The sequence below is a fragment of the Pelobates fuscus genome, chromosome 2 (genome assembly GCF_036172605.1).
Source record: "Pelobates fuscus isolate aPelFus1 chromosome 2, aPelFus1.pri, whole genome shotgun sequence".
Classification (NCBI taxonomy): Eukaryota; Metazoa; Chordata; class Amphibia; order Anura; family Pelobatidae; genus Pelobates; species Pelobates fuscus.
This window is the reverse complement of record NC_086318.1, coordinates 261871640-261885086: the sequence shown is the minus strand read 5'-3', so window position 1 is coordinate 261885086 and position 13447 is coordinate 261871640.

The following is a 13447-nucleotide window of genomic DNA, read 5'->3' as shown; positions in this document are numbered from 1 at the left end:
TATATATTAAATAAATACTCAAAACATTATTCGCACATATATAATAAGCTATAAAAACCCTCCCACTACCAAACATGGTCTGAACCGGATACAACTCGCCATCCCCAATATGGCGGCATAACCGGTTTCAAACACATTTCTTTCCCACCCTAAATTGTCAACCACATAGTCTCAATCTTCTTCATTCGGTTTGCCGTGATAGCCGATATGTCATTTCCTGTGATGTATGTCCAGTCATGCGCAGTATCGCATGGTCTTTGGCATATTCTGGATACATCACTTCCTGTTACGTATTTCCTGTAATTCCAGATATCATCCAATCAAACTAATAAGAGTGACTCCATTTTTGTAGAGGGCAAGGACGCCCACAGTTCATATTACATGGAGGAATTGGATATTGTAATTAAAAAGATAGCATGTATATATTTGAAAATTCATTTAGATAAAAAACATTTCACAAAGAAGGAAGATATATATTGCATCCAATTAAGATACTCTGTTTTCTTTTTATACATAAATATACATTCATAAGACTAAGATACAATATATTGCATATAATAAAAACACTATGTTTTTAGTTACACATAAATACGATACGGTGTTGTAAGTGGTAAATCCATTCAGTAGGGGAGAATGAAATAAAAAATATTTTTATAAAATAAATAAAAAATATAGTGATATAAAAGGTAATTTAAATTAAAAAGGTATTTAAAAAAAATAATGTATCCACTATTTTAAAATATCTTATAGCTGACTGGTTCTTATAAAATACAATTAATTTCAAAATCAATGTTAAGACCCATAGGGACTAAAGTGCGCAATTCAAAAATCCATTTTACCTCTTGGGTACTTAATTTTTTCACCAGGTCTCCACCTCTCCATTGCAGATTTACCTTTTCTATTGCAAAGAATTCCAACAATTTTGGGTCTTACTAATGGTTTTCTAAGAAGTGTTTTGATACACTGTGGTTAATGAACCTTTTTTTTATATTTCTTATGTATTCGCTGATGTTAGTTTTAATAGGTCTTGATGTCTTGCCTATATATTGGTAACCACATGTGCATTTTAATAGGTATACTTAAAATAGCATGTAATAAGTGATTTAATTTTATATATTTTTTTTATCACTGATTAACTAAAACTAATTACATTCTTATTAGATATATTTGTATTTTTACATGCATTGCACATACCACAGTGAAAGAAACCATTTTGTTTTTGTGACCAGTTAGTTAAAAAATGACTTGGGATCTCTTTTTCTAAAAAGCTATTTGTTAAAATATGTTTCAAATTTCTAGCTCCCCTAAAAACTAATTTGGGCTTTGAACCTATAAACTCATTTATTTTTCCTGTTCTTTTTCCTGTTTTAAAATATACCAATTCTTATTTATGATTTTTTTTAATAGTACCTGGATGAATTAAAAATAAATGGAATCTGTTCTTGTGTTTCTCCAGTTTTTCTATTCTTATATTTTAAAAGGGGAGATCTGTCTAAAAGTGCAACATCTTGGTTGTGTTCATCAAGTAATTCATAATCAAATCCCTTTTGCATGAATTTTTCTTTCAGGGTACATGTACGGGACAGAAAAGGACACGGGAAAGATCACGGGAATTTATATAGATTTAATCAGTTTTGCGCCACTGGCGAATGCACATAATAAATAAATTAATAAACATGTTAGCCTGAGCCTGAATGATGCTGTCACAATCTAGTGAAAATTACACTGCATTTAAACTGATGTGAAGTAGTTGTTCAATTCACTCATCTGAGTCAGTATTAGAGTTGGGTCACTGAATTGATGTGGCTGTGTCAAAATAGGAATGAGTACTTTGGGACCACGGCAAAATTAACACATTAGAACAGATGAGTCTACTTATAGTAGTAAACTATACTCTATGAAAACCTTGACATCCTTTGCAATTTTTCCAAAAGAAAGACTTTTCTTTGTTATTTTTTTATCTCTTCATTTCTAGAGCAATATACTTTGATATAGTGCTACAGAGAGTGTAGTAACATTGTCTGTTCATGAGAGTCCTGTAAGAAGTGTTAGCGTCAACTTTCAAGGCCTAATTTACTGTCATTGCTGCATGTTACTGGTGTATTACTTTTTACTCAAAAATCCTTTGTTTAAAACTCTGAAATATATGTTAAATATATGTTATGTTTCAGTTTTTGGTAAGCTAAATGTATTTCTCTTTTGGAGTTTGCTACTTATCGTTGTAACATTTCATCTCTCTCTCTCTCTCTCTCTCTCTCTATCTATCTATATCAGTACATGTAGATTACAGCATACAATTGTAACAAAACACTATTCATAAATAAGGCCTAATTTTTGGCCCCACCTAAAGAATACTATCCAGAACCACTCTAGTTAGCGCTGTAAGCTTGTAATTGCCATATCCGATGACTGCATATATTTATAATTTACCAACCTATGGTGTATGTATGAATGATCATTACAAGCTGTTAATGAGGTATCCTCTTCTCATAAAGTAATAGAGAAGGCAGGCAGGGAGTGTAAGTGTTCAGCTTGTCTGCCAGGCTGATTGAATTATTTCCTGGCAAGCGAACACTCAGTTTTGCATGTGTTGTAGCAGCATGAGCATGTTTTGCCTTGTGCATAATTTACTTGTTTACATTTTAGAGTGAGATAGAGGTACAATTAAAAAACAAACAAAAAACAAATATACATTAATTGTAAAAAATTGAAAATACTGTAGGTATTTTAAACAATTTTGGGCATATAGCAGAAAAGAAATAAATCACTAACTAGAATATTTAGAAACTTACTTCAATGGCCCTGTTGTAAACAAGGCTCTATCAATATACTGATATTTGCAGTCACTGCTATTTAACAATACAATTAACAACACAATAAGACACAATACATTTTATCTAGCATGCCAGTCCCTGTAAGATTATTTAGGATACATCTGTCTATTCATACTGGTAGTTCCTCATTTCCGTCTGAGGTCTTAGATTGCTTTTAATATTAAGTTCTAAAAGGTTGTATTACTGATATTTACAAAAACATTGGGACTAGTGGTCGAACAGCTGGAAACCTTAGTTGCACAATCCTTCAGGAAATTGAGAAACATCCTGAGTATTAAAAAAGCATGTGGTAGAGCAGGGGTGCCCAAAAGGTAGACCCCCACATTTTGTAGAACTTCAACTCCCATAATGCTTTGCATGCATTTGGAGTGCTTTAGAATGGCAAAGCATCATGGAAGCTGTAGTTTTAAAACATCTGGGGATCTACCTTTTGTGCACCCCTGTGGTAGAGGTATAAAGAGAGGATGTTCCCTGTATAAGTGATATTGAGAATCCAGATCCAGGGAATTATCCTCCGTCAGAAGAACAGAGGCATACTCAATCCAAAGTCCTGTTTATTTAACCAGCGGGTGGCATGTCCAAATCCTTTAAAAGTATGGATGATCAGAAAGCAAGTCATGAACAACAGTGTAAGAATTCGTAAATTGCATTTGCCATTAGGACTCTAGATACAGAAACAATAGACAGCCAGAGGGATTACTACAAACCCCACATCTCTTAGAGTGCTGAAATATGCAAGGTTATTCAAAACATTGAGAATTCAAAGTGAATTTCAAATTTAAGGCCAGAGTAGTCAAATGAAAAGCATAGCTGACTTAGAAAATTTAGACTAAGATACCAATATTTGTAATTTACTATATTTAATTCTACATTATTATATATAAATATGCATTGAGGCAAATAGTTGCATCCATTTGCATGCTCTATAGTGCATGAATATACTTTCCCATAATTCTGACAACCAATAGAATGCACAGTGCCTCGGAATTTCCTCTCAAATCAAGAAAACCCCAAATTCCAAACTGCAGATGCTTGGATGGTGTTAAAAAGAGATAGTAAAGGGGGGCAGAGCCTGACCTTCATGCAGCTCAGATGTGTTGCACAGGAGCACCTGAGAATTTGGCTGTTTCGGGATTACTTAACCCGGTTCACAAGCCACACTAACTGCCACATGAGCAACACCTGAGTCAGGGATCTCCAGACGAGCAAATAGAACTGTCAATCGGCTCATAACTCCACCGGGAACCTGAAATCCTGGCCACGGCCTGCTGGGACGGAGCTGGGGAGAGGCGGCCAATCTTCCCGTTCTACACCTTACAGGGGGGTTCACACACATCTCCTACCCCCCTCCCCGGTTATCCCGGTCCCCACAGGGGGTCAGCCAAACCAGTGGGGTATTGCATACCACCTACCCCCTACTGCTTCCCGGTTGCCTCTAACCTGCCGCGACCCTCCAAAATGGCGGGCGGACTCCAAACTACCACAGGGGGCCGTGGCCCACCAGGGCAGTCACCGCACAGTGCCATCCCACACATTATGCAGCGGTTGGACGACATCTTACAAGCCTTTTGGAGCAAACTGCAGGAGAGAACCAAAGCCCACCCATCTCACCTGCAAGAGAGAGGGCAGAACGGACTCCCTCGGGGGAAAACGACACATCCTGCAATTACCCTACCTGGGTCGATAGCACTCCAAGGCATTGCCTCAAAGCACCGACCACGCAGGCTGAAGATTTCCCGCAGGAAGCGGACAACTACTACCAGATACTCCAGCCACCCCAAACAGGGGAAATACTTGGTACCAAAGTGTCTCCAGGTCTGTGGAATACAGGTGCTAGCTCTCCTTACCTCTCGGGGCTGGGGGTAAGCCTGGAACTGTCACACTGATATGGGCGGCAGACTAAATCCTCGTCCAACCCCAACCCCACCGCCTAAAGGGATCGGATGACCGATGAATGAACCCCACGACGTGACAGGCTGGACCACATGCTGACCAACACCATTTACCTGGCGCAACACTACCCAAGCGACATGTTTGAGAGATATCCTTATCCTTATGTTTATTTTCCATGATCCTAGCGATATAATCTTACACCGTAAGTAAACTAGGGTGGGGCACAGGGGGCTGACCCCAGTGGTTCCAATCATTGTCTTAGATATATCTATGTTAAATCCAATATCTGTTATGATTTTGTTTAGCAACAGTAAGTAAGAGCCATAAGCCTGAAGATATGATACTACACTAGAATTGCTAGCCTCACTGTATGTAAAGACACTACTCTCAGTGACGAGCTACCATAAATCAATGTTTAGACATACACGCTCAACCTACGTTTCTTGTCACACACATCTTTCTGCTATTAACATATCTATATTCTGCTTCATAACTTAGTATATCAACCAGTCAACCTAGATGTATACTGTTAGCCTGAATTGATAATACAAAATTGTGCATGTTTTTCTCAATACCCCGAATGTTCCCCGGGATGTATAGCATGAGGAATGCTGTTGGGGCACCTCAAGCGTGTTTGTAATGTCATTACACACTGCAAAAAATACAAAATAAATAAATTTAAAAAAGAGATAGTAAAAATTATTCAGGGAATCAGTCAGTAATATAGACTGGAGAATTCTTCATCAAAAAAGAACAAACTATTGAACTATTTAAACTTGTAATTTTTGTTATTGTCTAGTTGGTAAATTGTTAAATACATACATCTACACTGTTCATTATAATATACATTGGTGACACGTTTGTTTATACCAATTTCTGGTGACATTATTAGCTCCAGCTGTTCTATTTTAATGTGTTAGCTCTTTTAGCAATTCCCTAGCTCATCTCCCCCACACATCCGCTGTTTTGCAATACATTTGTGGACGTAATTTATTTTTGTGATTATATTTTTTCAGAAAACATATACGGACCTTATTAAATATGCCAACATTACTCACAGCTGCCTCTTCACCTGCCTTTAAATCAGCCTTGTTCCATATCCTGGGATTAAGAACCAGTAAATGGACATGTTCCATAATGCAAAGGATATGCATTTAAAATGCAGCTGTCAGACTAGTTGGTTTGAAATGTTGAGTGTAATTTGAGAAATACTTACATAGCACACACTGTGTTTATGCTATCAGAGTGCCACTTCTTCACTTTTTAAAATGCTGCCACTAGTGTAAAGGGTGACATATGGTTAAAGTTTGGAGGAGACATAGGGTTAAGGGACCTGCTTGCTTTTAAAGTGGCATTGTCACCATCTGCATAATTTGCAAAGATACCCAACGCTGACATCGCTGCTGGTGGTCCGGTGGTCCGGTGTGGTGGGGGGCTGGACAAAGTGAGATTTACTTACCTGAACAAGCCTTTTTCTGAGCTGTAATTTTCTTCTGTCCGGTAGTCTCACACATTTGAGATGGATACAGCTCTATAGATACAGCTAATATATATGCAGTACTGTCAGTTGTAAGGAAAATACTGAGACAAAGTATCTGTCCTTACTTTGTCTTGGAGTATATTTTGCTTTGGTTGGATTTCAGTGAAATTCCAACACCATCAATATGAGTATTTTATAAAGTTTTTATCTTTATGAAATACCAATTTGGCATTGGGAAGGGGAGCGAGGAGTGACAGTTCTGCCTTAAGATGCTGTACACTGTAACTTGAATTGTGCTCATTTAATTAATTCTTGATTGAAAGAGATAATTCCACTACATTTGACAGTTACAGTTCTCAAAATAGTCAATGTCCACAACATTTTTGTGGTACACTGATATATCCACCATGCTTTTATAAGAATATAAAAAGGGTATACATTTGGACAAATCTCCATTATAACTGGTGATAAAATGTTGCTGCACCTTTATGAATGCAGTAACAATATACAATAACTTACACAATGCTCTCCATTGCAGTTAACATTTTAAAGTGAATTGGTTAGTGAAGAATACACAACTGAGGCATTACAAAAAAATAGGGAGTCATGCTATAAAGCACATAGAGATAACGATGAGAATATCTTCAGAAAAATTAATGATTGTAAATAGTTTTTTTTTAAATGAACATTTTTATGTATTTAACTATTTCATGGTAGCTCAAAATTCACAAATCTCGCAAGCAAATCTGGCAGTTTCGGTTGCTATCTAGAAGTCGAATAAACTCAAGTGATGAGTATGAAAAGTAACTATAAAACATTCACTGCATGGACAGCCAAGTCTATGATTGATCTATGGAAGGTGCTGGTTTCAATGCATGTGGTATCATAATGAGAAATGTAAATAAACCATACTCTTTCTTATAAAACACAGAAATGAGTTATGAAGTAAAAGCGTAAACAATAGTGATGTCGCGAACATAAAATGTTCCGTTCGCGAATGGCGAACGCGAACTTCCGCAAATGTTTGCGAACGGGCGAACTGGGCGAACCGCCATAGACTTCAATAGGCAGGCGAATTTTAAAACACACAGGGATTCTTTCTGGCCACAATAGTGATGGAAAAGTTGTTTCAAGGGGACTAACACCTGGACTGTGGCATGCCGGAGGGGGATCCATGGCAAAACTCCCATGGAAAATTACATAGTTGATGCAGAGTCTGGTTTTAATCCATAAAGGGCATAAATCACCTAACATTCCTAAATTGTTTGGAATAACGTGCTTTAAAACATCAGGTATGATGTTGAATCGATCAGGTAGTGTAAGGGTTATGCCCGCTTCACAGAGACAGACCAAACACCCCGTTTAACGCACCACAAACAACCGCAAACAGTCCATTTGCACAACCGCAAACTCCCGATTTGCACAAGGTTGGATACCAAGCTAGCCATGTCCCGTTCCTTGTCCTCACTGATGTCATTGAAGGTCTCTTCCTCCACCCAGCCACGTACAACACCAAGGGTCCCCAAAAGGTGACAACAAGACCCCTGTATTTTTTTTTTAAATGTACACTACCGTTACACCAGATATGAGTTGCACTGGTGTGACACTGTGCCCTGGCAGGCCCTGAAACGCACACGTGTGAAGGAAACTGACTGCTATTATATTACAGTCACAAATTTTTATTTTTTTTAAATGCAAGCTATTGTGACACCAGATACAAGTGGTGACACTGGGCAAGTGGGCACAGTATACGCTGTGAGCCTGACACACACGCTGGCAGGCAGGCAACTGCAATTAGATTACACAGGAAAAAAAGACTGATGTTCTAGCCCTAAAAAGGGCTTTTTGGGGTGCTGTCCTTACAACAGAGATCAGATGAGTCCTTCAGGACTGTAGTGGACACTGAATACACTAGCCTAGCTATAGATTTCCCTATTAAATCAGCAGCAGCTACACTGTCCCTCCTCTCACTAAGAATGCAGCTTCCGGGGGGCGGGGCCTAGCTGTCATGGAGGAAAGACGCACTTCGTGTGAGCTCCCTCAATATCTCACTTTAAGCAGCTATCAACAAGCAAATTTCACCTCAGAAGGGGATGACCCAGCAATGTTGCTCCTACCTGACCGACCCGACATGCTTAATAGCGGTCAGGTAGATGGTAATCAGTCACATGGGCAAACAAGACAGGAAAGGGTTAAAGATAAATTCAGAGTCAAGAACAAAGCCATGATCAATACCAAAATAAACAAAATAGATCAAGGAACGCACTAAAGGGTACTGACACAGAAACCACGATAGGACATTTGATTGGCCCACGTCATGCCTACGCCCCCAAAACGTTCGTGTGTGGGGGTGCTGGAATGACGTGGGCCAATGGGAGCCTGAATCAACATTTGGCTCGCACTGCCCCTTTAAGAGCGAGCTCTTGACTCGAGCCGTGCTCCTAGTGCCAGGCGGGCCACGTGACCGATCACTGCGATCACTGCACGCGGCTAAGTCAAAAGAGGAGATCAAGCCGCATGCGGCTCGTGTGGAGGCAGGAGTGATCCAGCCACGCGCGGCTCAAGCTTAGGAGCCAGGTCGGTCCCAGGATAAGGTAAATACAGCCACAACAACTTATCCCAATCACACACCTTTCCTAACGTCCTATCCCATTAAAAGCATATTACCGCGTATTTAATAAAACAGATAGACCCCCTACTTCATCCAGGTTACCGATCGATGGTTCGATATTCTGAGCCCTCTCTGATTTACTGTACACGACTATTTGATATTCCCACACATTTTATGTTTATGTTTACATTTTATGTTATGCATTTTATGTTTGTTTGAGACCACCTTAAAAATATTGGATATCACTAAAAATCATGATCACTATATACTTTGTCTACAAACCTCTAAATCGAACCAAACTACTCCATCCGCTATACCCCTTTATCCCACCGAGAACTAGTGCCCAGTTAAAATACTTGACTCTTACTTACCCACACTCAGTCATGCCACACACATTTCACCACTACTCTCACTGAATCCCTCTGACTACGGCTCAATTCATCTTCTACATCAGAACACTACTCCTAAGATTGGGTTGTATCCATGTCTCAGGTCTTTCATTTAGAATAGGGGCAGCTTTGGTCTCCTTCAACACTGACACTCCAGTGCATATTATTAAAAGATTGGGCAGATGGAAATCCTCAGTCTACAACCGATATATTCCTCATCCCGAGAAAGAAATGAGAAAAGCTTTTAAAAGTTTAGCTTTGTAAATTTGATGCAATAAGTGTGTTTTTCTTTAATACCTTTTCACCCTATTATTCACTCACTTACTCACTCACTCACTCACTCTCTGGGCCGGCCTAAGACATCATGCTGCCTAGGTCCAACGATAAATGACTATGGGGGATAATGTATAATAAACACAGGTTACTGGCTATGGGGGGAGGGGGGGGATAATGTATAATAAACACAGGTTACTGGCTATGGGAGGGATAATGTATAATAAACACAGGTTACTGGCTATGGGAGGATAATGTATAATAAACACAGGTTACTGGCTATGGGGGGATAATATATAATAAACACAGGTTACTGGCTATGGGAGGGATAATGTATAATAAACACAGGTTACTGGCTATGGGAGGGATAATGTATCATAAACACAGATTACTGGCTATGGGGGGGTAATGTATAATAAACACAGGTTACTGGCTATGGAGGGAACATGTATAATAAACACAGGTTACTGGCTATGGAGGGATAATGTATAATAAACACAGGTTACTGTCTATTGGAGGCAGGGCCGGACTGGGACAAAAATTCAGCCTGGGCAATTAAAGGCAGAGCAGCCCACTATTAGGGACGGGGCCAGAAAGGGGGCATGTCATGTCACCACCATTGACACGCACACCCCCTTCCCCCCCCACCAAATGAGTATGTTAATGTGACGCTCCACCAGAGCATCCAGTGCTCCTGGCTAAAATAAATGCCATGATTTTTTTTGGGGGGGGGAAGGGGGGGTTGAGTTTGTGCTGCGTTTGCTGGCGATTTGTCTCTGGTGTCCTCAATAGTGGGACACCAGAGATCAAAACAGGAACCGGACTGTTAAAGAGTGTTGTGCATGTGTGGGGATGTTCCTTGTGTGTGTGAAGAGGTCTGTTTGTGGTGTACTGCATGTGGCTAGGGGCTGTAGTGTGTGTGTCTCTGGGTTGTAAAGTATGTGTGTTTGTGTGTGTGTATTTATATAGGGCCTGTGGAGTGTGTGCATGTAAGGAGCTGTACTGTGTGTTTGTGAGTGTATCTAGGGGCTCTAGTGTGTGTATGCATATAGGAGCTGTAGAGCACATGTGTATAGGGGGGATAATGTATGCATAGGTGGTGTAGTGTGTACAAGGGGTGCAGAATATGTATTTATAGGGGATATAAATTAGTGTGGGTGCATGCAGGGGGTGTAATGTGTGTGTTTATAGGGGTATAACGTACGAGAGTGCAGGGAGTGTAGTGTAGGTTTATGGGGTATAGAGTGTGTTTAGTGTGTGTATGTGAGTGTCAGGGGAATAGTGTGTATATAAGGGGTATAGAGTGTGTGTAGTGTGTTTGTGTGTAAGTGCAGGAGGTGCAGTGTGGATATAGGGGTATATAGTGTGTATTGTGTGTTAATGCAGGGGCTGTAGTGTGTATGTAGGGGTATAGAGTGTATGCAGTGTGTTTGTGTGTTAGTGCAGGGGGTGTAGTGTGTTAGTGCAGGGGGTGCTGTGTGTGTAGTGTGTTAGTGCAGGGGAGCAGTATGTTTGTGTGTTACTGCAGTGCGTGTGTGTGTGTGTTAGTGCAGTGTGTGTTACTGCAGTGTGTGTTAGTACAGTGTGTGTTTGTGTGTTACTGCAGTGTGTGTTACTGCAGTGTGTGTTAGTGCAGTGCGTGTTAGTGCAGTGCGTGTTTGTGTGTTACTGCAGTGTGTATTAGTGCAGTGTGAGTTTGTGTGTTACGGCAGTGTGTGTTAGTGCAGTGTGTTAGTGCAGGGGAGCAGAATGTGTGTGTGTTAGTGGTGCAGTGTGTGTTAGTGCAGTGTGTGTTTGTGTGTTAGTGCAGGGGAGCAGCATGTGTGTGTGTTAGTGGTGCAGTGTGTGTTAGTGCAGTGTGTGTTTGTGTGTTAGTGCAGGGGAGCACAATGTGTGTGTGTTAGTGGTGCAGTGAGTGTTAGTGCAGTGTGTGTTTGTGTGTTAGTGCAAGGGAGCAGAATGTGTGTGTGTTAGTGGTGCAGTGAGTGTTAGTGCAGTGTGTGTTTCTGTGTTAGTGCAGGGGAGCAGAATGTGTGTGTGTTAGTGGTGCAGTGAGTGTTAGTGCAGTGTGTGTTTGTGTGTTACTACAGGGGAGCAGAATGTGTCTGTGTTAGTGCAGTGTGTGTTTGTGTGTTAGTGCAGGGGAGCAGAATGTGTGTGTGTTAGTGGTGCAGTGAGTGTTAGTGCAGGGTTGCAGTGTGTGTAGTGTGTTTGTATGTGTATATGGCCTTAAATTATTATTATTAAAAAGTAAAAAAAAAAAAAAATCAATTTATTCCCCCTTTTAACTTTGCAGGGGGGGGGGGACCATTCACATACCTGGTGGTCCAGTGAGGGGGGGCTACGCCACGCACATCCCAGGTGGTCCAGCGGCAGGTAATTCAGTCTGTACCCCGCAGGGTACAGACAAGATCTCTCTCCCTCTCGCGAGCGCCGTTTTTTTCAGAGCGTTGCCGCGGGTTACCATGGCAACGCTCTGATAATCTCGGAGCTCTCGAGAAGAAAAGAAAGGAAGCTGCTCACCGTGCACGGAGGGAGACCGGCTCACTTCCCGATCTCCCCTCCGGCCCATGATGGGATAGAACTTGTTTGCCCGATGACCAGTCCGGGCCTGATGGGAGGATAATGTATAATAAACACAGGTTACTGGCTATGGGGGAGATAATGTATAATAAGCACAGGTTACTGGCTATGGGGGGGGGGTAATGTATAATAAACACAGGTTACTGGCTATGGGAGGATAATGTATAATAAACACAGGTTACTGGTTGTGGGGGGATAATGTATAATAAACACAGGTTACTGGCTATGGGGGAGATAATGTATAATAAGCACAGGTTACTGGCTATGGGGGAGATAATGTATAATAAGCACAGGTTACTGGCTATGGGGGGGGGTAATGTATAATAAACACAGGTTACTGGCTATGGGAGGATAATGTATAATAAACACAGGTTACTGGCTATGGGAGGATAATGTATAATAAACACAGGTTACTGGCTATGGAAGGGATAATGTATAATAAACACAGGTTACTGGCTATGGGGGGATAATGTATAATAAGCACAGGTTACTGGCTATGGGGGGATAATGTATAATAAACACAGGTTACTGGCTATGGGAGGATAATGTATAATAAACACAGGTTACTGGCTATGGGGGGATAATGTATAATAAACACAGGTTACTGGCTATGGGGGGGGGGTAATGCATAATAAACACAGGTTACTGGCTATGGAGGGATAATGTATAATAAACAAAGGTTACTGGCTATGGGAGGATAATGTATAATAAGCACAGGTTAATGGCTATGGGGGATAATGTATAATAAACACAGGTTACTGGCTATGGGAGGATAATGTATAATAAACACAGGTTACTGGCTATGGGGGATAATGTATAATAAACACAGGTTACTGGCTATGGGAGGGATAATGTATAATAAACACAGGTTACTGGCTATGGAGGGATAATGTATAATAAACACCAGTTACTGGCTATGGGGAGGATAATGTATAATAAGCACAGGTTAGTGGCTATGGGAGGATAATGTATAATAAACACAGGTTACTGGCTATGGTGGATAATGTATAATAAACACAAACACAAAAAAAATAATACTAAAAAAATGAATGCAGCTTCAGAATTCATCTAAATTGTAGGAGGTGGAAGGGTCTGGGAGGAATGTGTCTTCTGACTGTGAGGTACAGGGTCAAAGTTTACTCAATGATGACGAATAGGGGGCGGACCGAACATCGCATATGTTCGCAAGCTATGTTCGCTGGGAACTATTCGCCAGCGAACCGTTTGGGACATCACTAGTAAACAATCAACATAATGTTCTTAGTGTTTGCCTGACAGAATACACACATTTTACAAGTGTAGTCATGATCATGAATTTTTAACGTAATCTAAACTTAACCTAAAGTGAGAATACACTTTAAAATTTAAGGTCAAAATAGACAAA